Below are 11,593 nucleotides of genomic sequence, written 5' to 3' on the forward strand. Positions count from 1 at the left end.
GGACAGTCAAGATATTTTAGTTTTCCAGACCTTAAAGGAGAAATGAAATAATCTTGTTACTTTATGATTTGGATGGTTAGCAGGATCTGTGGTTTGTCGTGTTTACCCAGCATGTGAAGAGGTGCGAAGCAACTCTATTTTCTTGTTATCACAGAAACCACTTAATATGTGACCTTTCCAGCATGAATGCTAGGCAGACTTTACTGGCACCATTACCTGGACTATTTTTGGTTTTCCTTTTTCTGCCGCAATCCTTCTTAATCTTTTCTGTGATATAATAATGATAACTAAGACTTATTTAACGTTAAGTTTCCAACATGTACTCCAATAATCCAATGAGGCAAGTACTATTATTATCCCCATATTCATATAAGGAAACTGAGGCATAGAGAAGTTAGATAATTTACTCAAGGGCCCACAGCTAGTGGAAGGCAGACCCTGGAATCAAACAATTTTTTCTGACTCTGGGGCCTTAACCACTGTATTCTGAGAAAGAGAAAAGCAGTCCCTGACATCGAGTAGCTGGAATGGTGCTATCAGCTAGGTCTTTCTGTTGCTAGGAGCTGGCCTGGCACAGCTAGGCTTTGGTATCTTCTGTTGAATATAAACTGTTTCAGAGAACATCAGCATCAGAAAAGGCCATTTCATGATTGTGATGGATCAGGACAAAAATAAGACTACTCCATAATCATATCTGAACACAGACAAAAACATGAACCTTATCTAAGCCAACAAATGAAATACACAGACTGGAAATATCAGACTATATGAGGGGCTGTTACTTCTTTACTAATTACAGCTTTATCCTCATTCTAGTCTTCCCTTTTTCTCTATAATATTTATTAAGGGGGACTTCCTTGGTGGCGTAGGGGTTAAGAATCCGCCTGCCAATGCAGGGGACATGAGTTCGAGCCCTGGTCTGGGAAGATCCCGCATGCTGTGGCGCAGCTAAGCCCATGCACCATAACTACTGAGCCTGCACTCTAGAGCCCACAAGCCACAACTACTGAAGTTTGCGTGCCTAGAGCCCGTGCTTCACAACAGGAGAAGCCACTGCAATGAGAATACCGCACACCGCAACGAAGAGTAGCCCTGCTTGCCGCAACTAGTGACAGCCCGTGTGCAGCAACGAAGACCCAATGCAGCCAAAAAAAAAAAAAACTGTAAAAAAAAGATTTATTAAGGTACCCAATTACAGAATTACCCCTGCTTCCTGACAGCATCCAATTTAGAGCAAATCACCCAACAAACCCAAATCTTAATGTAAGTCCTTTCTAACACCCTCATATTGAGATGCCTCATGGTTCCCCATAGTGTGTGTTCTCCCTTGCTGCAGTGAGTAGTAAGCTTAGCTTGTTCAGCCACCGGTGTGTTCCTGGTGTTTGGCTAGAGAGCATTGATAATTCTTTCTGGACTATCTTATATCATGCATGTATATGGAGTGGAAAGCATACTGCTTAGCCATTTCTCGCCACAGAAATTGGGAACTGCCCTCCCATCTCCATCCATTTGATTTTCACACCAAAGCTAGAGGGTTACCTTTATTTTTGTAGATTCTACATAGATTCTCTGCTAAACAGAACCTTATCAAAAGATAGTGAAAAGAAACAAATGATGCTGGAATAGTTGCACATCATTTTGCAAGAAGAAAAAAACTTCAGCCTGTTAACCCATACTGTGCACCATATGCAAAATAACTCAAAATAGATTATAAATTTAAATGTAAAATTATAAAATGTTTAGAAGAAAACTTGGAAAATTTTTGTCATCTCTGGTTAGGCAAAAAAATTTCTTAGCTACAACACCTAAAGCACAATCCATAAAAGAAAAAAAAATTTAATTTATAAAAACTTCTGTTCTTTGGATGATAGTTAAGAAAATGAAGCAGCAGACTAGGAGAAAATATCTGCAAAACATATCTGATAAATGACTATATACAGACTATACGAAAAACTACAACTCGATAAAAAAGGCAAGTAAACTAATTTTTTAAACATCAGCATAATTGAATGACCACAAGAAATGGTGCTCAGTGTCATTAGTCATGAGGGAAATGCATATCAAAACACAATGAAGTATCACTACGTAGTTAAAATAATTCCAAATGCTGTTGAGGATGTAGAGCGACTGGAATTCCCAGACATTACTGGTGGGAATACAAAATGATAGAGACAGGAAAACAATTCAGCAGTTTCTTTTAATGTTAAATATACACTTGCCATAAGACCCAGCAATCCCACTCCTAGATATTTACCCAAGAGAAATAAAAACTTCACAAAAAAACTGGACACACATTTTCTAATAGCCAAAACCTGGAAACAATCTAAGTGCCCATTAATTGGTGAATGGATAACAAATTGTGGTACATATATACAGTGGAATCTACTCAGCAATAAAAGGAGCAAACTACTGATACAACAACATAAGTGATCTCACATGTATTATTCTAAGTGAAAGATGTAAACTCAAAAGTACATACTGATGCTTCCATTTATAGGACATTCTGGAAAAGCCAAAATTATAGAGGGGAAGAAAACAGATCAGTTGTTGCCTAGGCATTGGGAGGGGTTGACTGCAAAGGGGCTTGAGTGGGCTTTATGCGGGTGATGGAACTTTTCTATATCTTGAAGTGTGATGTGGATTATATAATGTGTGCATCTTTCAAAACTCATAGAACTGTACACTAAAAAGAGCAGTTTTGTTGTATGTAAATTATATTTCAGTAAGCCTGACTTTAAAAAGAAAAATTTTGAATGGGAAAAAAGTTGGGATGAGGCAGGGCCACCCAGTACCATGAATGTGAAGACATTAACAACAGTAGCTCCCCAGATATTAAATTCTAAATCTGAAAAAAGAAAAGATAAATTATTAGTGGATAATCCACATCATGAAGGAACTTGTTCTTTCCTTTTTGTGCAGTAACAAAGTTCATAGAACATTGAAATTTTTTTTACAAATGAGGAACTCCTTGGTTTATAGTGGAGTAACTTAAAACTGAAGTTGAAAGTCACTGCTGGCTGATGGTCAATCACAGATGAATATAAAACATCTCTGATATCATCAGAACTGTGGGAAAATAAAACTACGTTTCAAAAACTCTTACAGTTTTTCAGAAACATGTTTATTGCACAAATGAGGTTCCTGTACTATACTGTAGAGGTAAGGGCATTTGAGAGCAGAAAGTAACCAATAGTGGTAAATAGTGGTGAGCAATTAGGCAAAAACGTAAGAGCAAATAGAGCATCTTTAAACTCAGGTCATAATTACTGAAATCACCATGAAGTTGTGCCCTTTAAGAGCATAAATGGCTGCTCTGCTTTAGACCTTGGGAAAGGGAATGAGGATGAGAGGGAATAAACTAGAATGATTTAAAATGTGCAAATATATTTTGTAACCCCTATCATGTGATTCAGAGATCTAGCAGAGATACAGGTGGATTAATTTGAGATTAATTTCACAGTTCATGCTAATAGTTCTACTATTGGAAGTCTATAATAGTCTCTGCCACAGTAGACAAAGTTCTCTCTGGCGAGTAGAAACAGCCATCCTGGGCCTTACCCATCAGTTCTCAGAAGGCATGTTGTTGATGGACTTTCTAATTTCCTGTTTCTCTAGTGGCAGTTGTGGCCACAGTCTTCATTCTGCTTAAGTGCCCCAGGCTCCTAAGAGACCCTTAGAGAAGACAGCATAGTACCTGGAAACCTTCCAGTTTCAATTACAGAATTCAGTCTCACTCATAGTTCCCTGGGTGAGTACGAAACTTCATCAGACATGCCATAGAAAGGGTCTCAGTGAGCCAGGTTGGTTTGTCTACCAACTCTTCTAGCATCAGTAGCTACTGTTGTCTTTGTTTTCCTGAAGTTTCTTAAGGACTCTGCCAAGGTAACTTTTTCCTGATGCAGTAAAACTTTGGGGTCAGGGATTGCATATCTAGGATGTCTTTGGGGTCAACCGGTTGCACTTTCATATTTTTCATATAGCCATCTTTAATTTGTATAATCCTAATCAGGGACTCCATACCACCAGACTTCCCTAGCATCTCTTCCCCATGCTCAGCCACAGTGAACTGTAAAAAACTGCATCTTATTTACCCCCCGTTTTTTAGTCATGAGTTCAAGTTCATCTTTGGCATTAGTTCTGTTTCCAGCTCTGCAGTTCTCTCCAAGTCTCCTAACCTGGACCTGCAACAGAGAGTCTATAATTGTTGAAAGATTCTCTCTTATCCTTTCTGTCAATTGCTAAGTTTGGTCTCCTTTTCTTCTTTCAGCCATTGAAGGTTGTCTGGCTCATCTCTCCCTAGGACTTCGAATTTTCTCAAGCTGGGTGTAGTCTGCATTTTTCGCGTTCCCTCCTCTAACCCCTCCATGGTCAGAAGAGACAGTGCAAGCTACAGTGTGTTCACTGAAGGTGATGTTCTCTCTTCTCAATAGTTCCTAAAAGGAGGGATTTCAGTTATGAAAGGTAAAAACCAATTTTAATAAATATCATGGTTGGGTTGAAATATTTGGGTGCTTTAATAGACTAATGCTGTATTGTGATCTTAATAAGGAACCATTTTATAGTAGGGAATTGGTTTATAGAAAGGGATCATTTTATTGTAAGAAAGAGAAACCCATTTCAGCTAGAGTCAAAAAGGAGGTGGAATTGAGGGGATGACTGTAGATGTCTCACTGAAGGCAAGGGCACTAAGTGCAACGAGACCTCATGAGCGTCTATGATCATGAACCGGTAGGCATTCCATGATCAAGGAAACTAACCTCAGCTTTTCTCAGTCTCACTCCTAGCTTCTCTTTTGAGAATTCTCTCATTCCCACTGTCATTATCTTTCCATATCCTTTACCGTATCAGCTTCAAACCAGCTTTCCTGCTAGAATCATTGGGACCCAAGTCTGTATGCCTGGGAGAAATAACCTAAGTACCCCAGTTTGTATTTGGTTTTTACCCCGGTCCTACTTTCTACAGTGGTGGAATACTAAATATCCTATAGCCTGATTCTACTACAGACCCTGCTCTTCCTATGGGCTATTTCGCTTTGTCTGGTTTTTCTTTCAGTAGTCTCCCTCATTACTTGGGGGAACTGTAGCCTTTGTTTCTTGTAGCCAGGAGAATCTAAGCAAAACACTGAGCATTTCTTATATACTATTCATGTGTCTAGCACTAGAAGATAGGTGACATAAATCTTATCCTTTAAAGAGTTTACACTCTTAAGAAAGACATGCACATCAAGCATTTATATATCATTCAAGGATAATATATATTAAGTAAGTGCCAAAATGAGTGGTCAGAAAATGAGGACTGATTGAATGCAGAAAAGATAGATATGGACATGGGCTGCAGAGAGCATCTGGGACAGGAAGGGAAGAGGAAGTTATCTTTTAAATAATTATTAAGTACCTACTTTTATAAGGTCTTGAGCTGGATACTTCAAGTAGAATGATTACTATTTTTCACCTATATCTAGTACAGGCATTAGACCCATGGAGGGGACTAGTAAAAAACTTAAACTACTTCACCTTTTGGGGCAAAGCACCCAAAATGATAATATAGTTCACCAGGCATAAGTCTTTTCAATGGTAAAGAGTTAAATGGAGATTAGTGAAGATGGGCAAGGTGGAGCTTTAAAAAAAAATACAAAGTAGAACCCAGAGTTGAACCATAGGGTCTTTATTGTCATCTGGAATAGTCGGATTGAAAGAACATGTATGTTTACCATGAGATGGGAGACTTACTGTGTTAACATTTTTCATGTGACCCCAGAACACAATATGGTTTGCCTGGGATTTGTGTGAACTACACTAAGGGAACCTCTCAAGTAGCCTGTGTTTGGAAACAGTTGCCCACCTATGATTTAGGCAATGCTGTATGTGTTCTAAGGGGTATGATCCCTCTTTTTTTAGGTGAAGAGAAAGCCTGAGGATACCTAGCATCTTAAATCAAGTCCTCTGTAACCAGGGTAGGTGGATTTCTTCTAACATGAAATGCTGATATCAAACAATGTGCAAAGGCAAATGAGTTCTAGGAGGGGAAAACCTGTTTTAGGGCAACTTTTAAAATCTGTCCTTTATACTAACATTGAATGTGAGGGAAAGAGCCACAGATATTTCACCAAAGTGTAAAGGAGCCAACATTAATCGCTTACTAGATCTAAAACTGTCCAGCTAAAATTTGTCATCAGTGACTGCTTGACCTACTTTCCTTCCCTGATTTGAGAGCACATTCTTACATGGGGTCTAATCATTTATTTGCCAAGAGATTAATTAGCTTTTCAGAGCCTCTGTGCTAGTTAATAGTCCCAAAATAGACCACTAGTCCCACTGCCCATTGCTTCTTAGGAGGACTGATTGTAGGAGTGACAGAATTTGAGCAAGATATGTCTGTCAGTGCCTCTATACTTGTGGAAGATGTGACTTGCAACCCTCTTGACTCAGTTGGTCTCTGTTGGGTCACCTTAATTTTGCCCCTCCCCCCTTCCCTCAAGATTCCTGGAGTCTTGAGTAGATTAAACCTGGGTTTCAAGGTGATGTGACTAGGCAGGTGCTGTAACCAGACTGGGATTTTAATCATGACTCTGCTGCTTTGGTCAGGTTACTTGTCTGTGCTTCTTTTCCCTGATCTCTAAAATGTGGATTAATAATAGTCTTCCTCTCCTAAAATTGTGGTGATCATCAAGTAACATAATGTATTAAACTGCTCACCCACAGAGTAAGTACTCGGTACGTGGTAGGTGTTTGTATTGTGATAGCCAGTTGAAGGCACAACATCATCTCCCTTCAAGCTGTTGAGGCCTGTGAGTAAATTAGATCTTCTAGGGCTGTCAGAGATTCATAGAGCCTAAGGAATATGGATGTCTTTGATCACATAGTCAATTAATATAGAAGAATCTAAATTTTGCATACTATACTTAAATGTTTAAAACATATAGCACCCTATTTTCTGTAACTTGCCTTAATGCTCCCATTCCCTTTGATGGCAGGGGGAAAATCACAAATTTGCCAGTCATTAAATGTAACCTAGTCTCTTTCCATTATAAAGAGTCTTTTTAGAGTCAGTTCAGCCTCTTTAGGGATACTTAGTCTTTCAGGGTAGCCTTCCCCACCTTTCCCCTTCTCAAAAGACTATCCTCTTATTGTATAGGGTCTCATGGCAGTGTAGAAGAGGAGGCTGCTCTGTGAATGGGTTCTTGGGCTCTCCACTGGGTCCTCACTGGTGTTTCAGGTTCCATCTGTATTTCATGTTTTAGTGCCTTTTCTTTCTGACTTACTAAACATTTGTGTCCCAGGGCTCAGGCTTCAGACATCTTAATGGAAAGTAACTCCCTAGATTGAGTAACTAAAGTTACTCATCTAATTTTAGTATTATGGCTTTAAATATTATGAAGGTACTGATTACTTCTAAATATATAACTAGTCCAGACCTCTCCCTTGAATTCCAGACTATATGTATAATCAGTTGTCCACTGGAAGTCTCCACTATGATGTATGACAGGCATACAAACTTGATTTCCAAAACCTAATTCCTGATGTTGCCCCTCAAACCTTGTCCTCCAGCAGTCTTCCCCCAACTTAGTTGATGACAACTGCATTTTCTAGTTACTCAGTTCAAAACCCTTGGAGTCATCTTGAGCTCCTACTTTTGCTTATGTCCCATATCCAATCTTCGGGGAAATCCAGTTACTTATACCTTCAAAGCATATTCTGAATCTAGTCATTTCTCACCACTTCCACTGCCTATAACTGTGATCCAGGCCTCCATCATTTCTCACCTGAATCATTGCAGTTGCCTCCTAACCAGTCTCCTTACTCTCACCCTTACACCCTTACAGTCAGTTCTTAACAGAGTGGTCAGAGCGATCCGTCTAGATTTTAAATCAGGTTGTCAGCTCCTCTGCCCGCAATATTCCAGTGGTTTCCCATTTTATTCAGAGTAAAAGCCAGAATGCTTTCACTTCCTACAAAGGCCTTAATTGGAACTATATTCCTTCTCCCTTGCCTGCACCTTGACTTCATCTTCTATACTTTCCCCCTTAAAGACTCCATTCCAGCCAGATTGGCCCCCAGCTCTTCTTCAAACATGTCAGGTATTCTCCTTCTTCAGGGTCTTCATACTTGCTCTTCCCTCTCCTAGAATGCTTGGGATTTCTGGCTTGCCACTTCACTTCCTTCAGGTCTGCTCAGATGTACCTTTATTAGGGAGATCTTTTGGGAAAAACCTGTTTGGTACTGCAAAATCTAGAAGTTGCCCTCCTCTACCCTCCTTAGGAATCTATAGCTAATAGATTTTTTCAGAAAATCAAATACAATTTAAAAAAGTCCTCACAATGAAACTGTAAGAAAATGATGGAAAGGGGCAACAAAATGTCCCTGAGGACAAAGAAATTCAACAGAAAAATGTTGACCTAAAGAAAAAAAAAACAGGGGCTTCCTTGGTGGCGCAGTGGTTGAGATTCCGCCTGCCAATGCAGGGGACACGGGTTCATGCTGCGGTCCGGGAAGATCCCACATGCCACGGAGCGGCTGGGTCCGTGAGCCATGGCCGCTGAGCCTGCGTGTCCGGAGCCTGTGCTCCGCAACGGGAGAGGCCACAACAGTGAGAGGCCCACGTACCGCAAAAAAAAAAAAGAAAGAAATTGAAAATGATTAGATTATCCAGCATCCCAACGTGAACTTTGAAACTTAACGTTTCAATTGAATCTAAGAAGGAAAATCACACAGCAGAAGTAAAGACCTCCGGAAAGAAATGGCCAGGTAATAGAAGGTGACAGCTAGATGATGGAAGGGGGTGAAGCATAAAACAATAGATGTCAAAGGTAAAACAAGGAAAAAACAAAACCACTTCAAAAAATAAAGATTAAATTATAAAAAGCACAAGGAAAACTAAACATAACCAAAAAGCAGTTAGGGACAGAGTGGTTAGTAATATGAAAAAAGAATAAATATCCAAATATCAAAAAAGGATTATAGAGAAAATGACAAATAATAGAAGATAGGCAAAATATTTAACTGAAGTCCTCTACAGAGAAAAGCAAAACGATGGAACATACAAATATTTATAAGCAAAATTTTAAAAAATATTATTCCTGAAAAGAACATTTAAAATTCTACATTTTGACTGGTACGTCATAATCTAGGGGAAAATTTGCTCAATAATGGCCAACATAATATTCTCCTAAAATCATTGGATTGTAGATAAAGACTATAACTTCTAGGAGAAAATTCTCATGACCTTGGGTTAGACAAAGTGCTCTTAATTACAACACCAAAATCACATTCCAGAAAAGATAAAACTAGACTTAATCAAAATTTAAAACTTTTGTACTTCATTAAACACCATTAAGAAAATGAAAAGATACAATAGCCAAGACATGGAAACAACCTAAATGTCTATCAACAGATGAATGGTTAAAGCAGATGTGGTACATATATAAATTGGAATACTACTCAGCCATAAAAAAGAACAAAATAATGCCATTTGCAGCAACATGGATGCAACTAGAAATTATCATACTAAGTGAAGTAAGTCAGAAAGAGAAAGACAAATACCATATGATATCACTTATATGTGGAATCTAAAATATGACACAAACAAACCTATCTATGAAACAGAATCAGGGACATAGAGAATAGACTGGTGGTTGCCAAGGGGGTGGGGGTGGGAGGGGGTTGGATTGGGAGTTTGGGATTAGCAGATGCAAACTGCTATATATAGAATGGTTAAACAACAAGGTCCTACTGTGTAGCACAGGGAACTATATTCAATATTGTGTGATAAACCATAATGGAAAAGAATATGAAAAAGAATGTATATGTATAACTGATTCATTTTGCTGTACAGCAGTAATTAACACAACATAGTAATTCAACACTACTTCAATAAAAAATAAATTTAAAAAAAAGAAAATGGAAAGACAAGCCCCAGAAAAAATATTTGCAAATTATATATCTGATAATGGACTTGTATCCAGAATACAGAAAGAGCTCAATAAGAAGACAACCCAATTTTAAAATGAGCAAAATATATATATATATATAGTTTTTTTTTTTTTTTTTTGCGGTACGCAGGCCTCTCACTGTTGTGGCTTCTCCTGTTGCGGAGCACAGGCTCCAGACGCGCAGGCTCAGTGGCCATGGCTCACAGGCCCAGCCGCTGTGTAGCATGTGGGATCTTCCCAGACCGGGGAACGAACCCGTGTCCCCTGCATCGGCAGGCGGACTCTCAACCACTGCGCCACCAGGGAAGCCCCTAAAATGAGCAAAATATTTTAATAAACATTTCACCATAAAAGATATATGAATGACTAATAGGCACATGAAAAGTTGCCCCAAATCATTAGTCATTAGGGAAATGAAATAAATACCACAGTGAGATACTACTTCACACCCACTAAAATGGCTATAATCAAAATGTAGGCTATAAAAAGTGTTGATGAAGATATGGAGAAACTCAGACCCTGAGACATTGCTGGTGGGAGTGTAAAATGTACAACCACTTCAGAAAACAGTTTGGTGGTTTCTTAAAAAGATAAACTTACCATATGACCTAGCAATCCTACTCTTAGGTATCTGCTAAAGAGAAATGAAGGCGTATATATCTACACAGAGACGTGTATACAAGTATTCATAGCAACATTATTCATAATAGCCCAAATGTAGAAACAATCACAATGTCCATCAACTGATGAATAGATAAAATATAGTACAGTCAATTCTCATTATTCATGGATTCCACATTTGCAAATTTGCCTACTTTCTAAAACTTACTTGTAACCCCAAATCAAGACAGTGATTTCCTGGTCATTCTCAGACATACACATGTGCAGAGAAGCAGAAAATTTGAGTCACCCAACAAATGTTCCCATCTGAGGTCAAACAGAGCGACACTTTGCCTTCTTATTTCAGCACTTTTGCTGTACACAAGTGTTTATTTTACAGTCTATTTAGTGGCATCTTTTTCACATTTTTGTGCTTTTTGTTGGTGATTTTGTTTAAAATAGCATCCAAGCATAGGGCTGACCTGCCGTCTACACTTCCTAAACACAAGGTTGTAAAGTACCTTATGCAGAAAATACATGTGTTAGATAAGCTTCATTCAGGCACAAATTATAGTGCTGTTTGCTATGAGTTCAGTGTTAATGAATTAACAATATATATTAAATAAGGCATCTTTAAACAGAAACACACACAAAACAAGGTTATGTATTGATTAGTTGATGAAAATGACATTTTGCAGGAACCTAACCCTGTATTTCCTCTAGGGGCAATAATTCAGGATTCACTAATTCAGTGTTTGAAGCAACTTTATAGAACATAACTACCAGGAATAATGAGAATAGGTTATATATCCTTACAATGGAGTACTGTTCAGCTGTAAAAAGGAACAAACTGCTTATACATGGTACAGAATACATGAACATCAAAAACATTATGCTGTTTATGTAGGAGAAATAAGAGATTGAGACCCAAAGAAACATGCCAATTCATAAATATAGAATTAGATAAATTTATTATTGAGCAAAAAAAATACCAGAGTGTATGCAAATTACTCAAAAGTGGCCATAAAGCTATAGTGGATTTTCAGTTCTAGAATTAAAGGTACA

This window comes from Phocoena phocoena, chromosome 11 (genome assembly GCF_963924675.1).
Source record: "Phocoena phocoena chromosome 11, mPhoPho1.1, whole genome shotgun sequence".
NCBI classification, from domain to species: domain Eukaryota; kingdom Metazoa; phylum Chordata; class Mammalia; order Artiodactyla; family Phocoenidae; genus Phocoena; species Phocoena phocoena.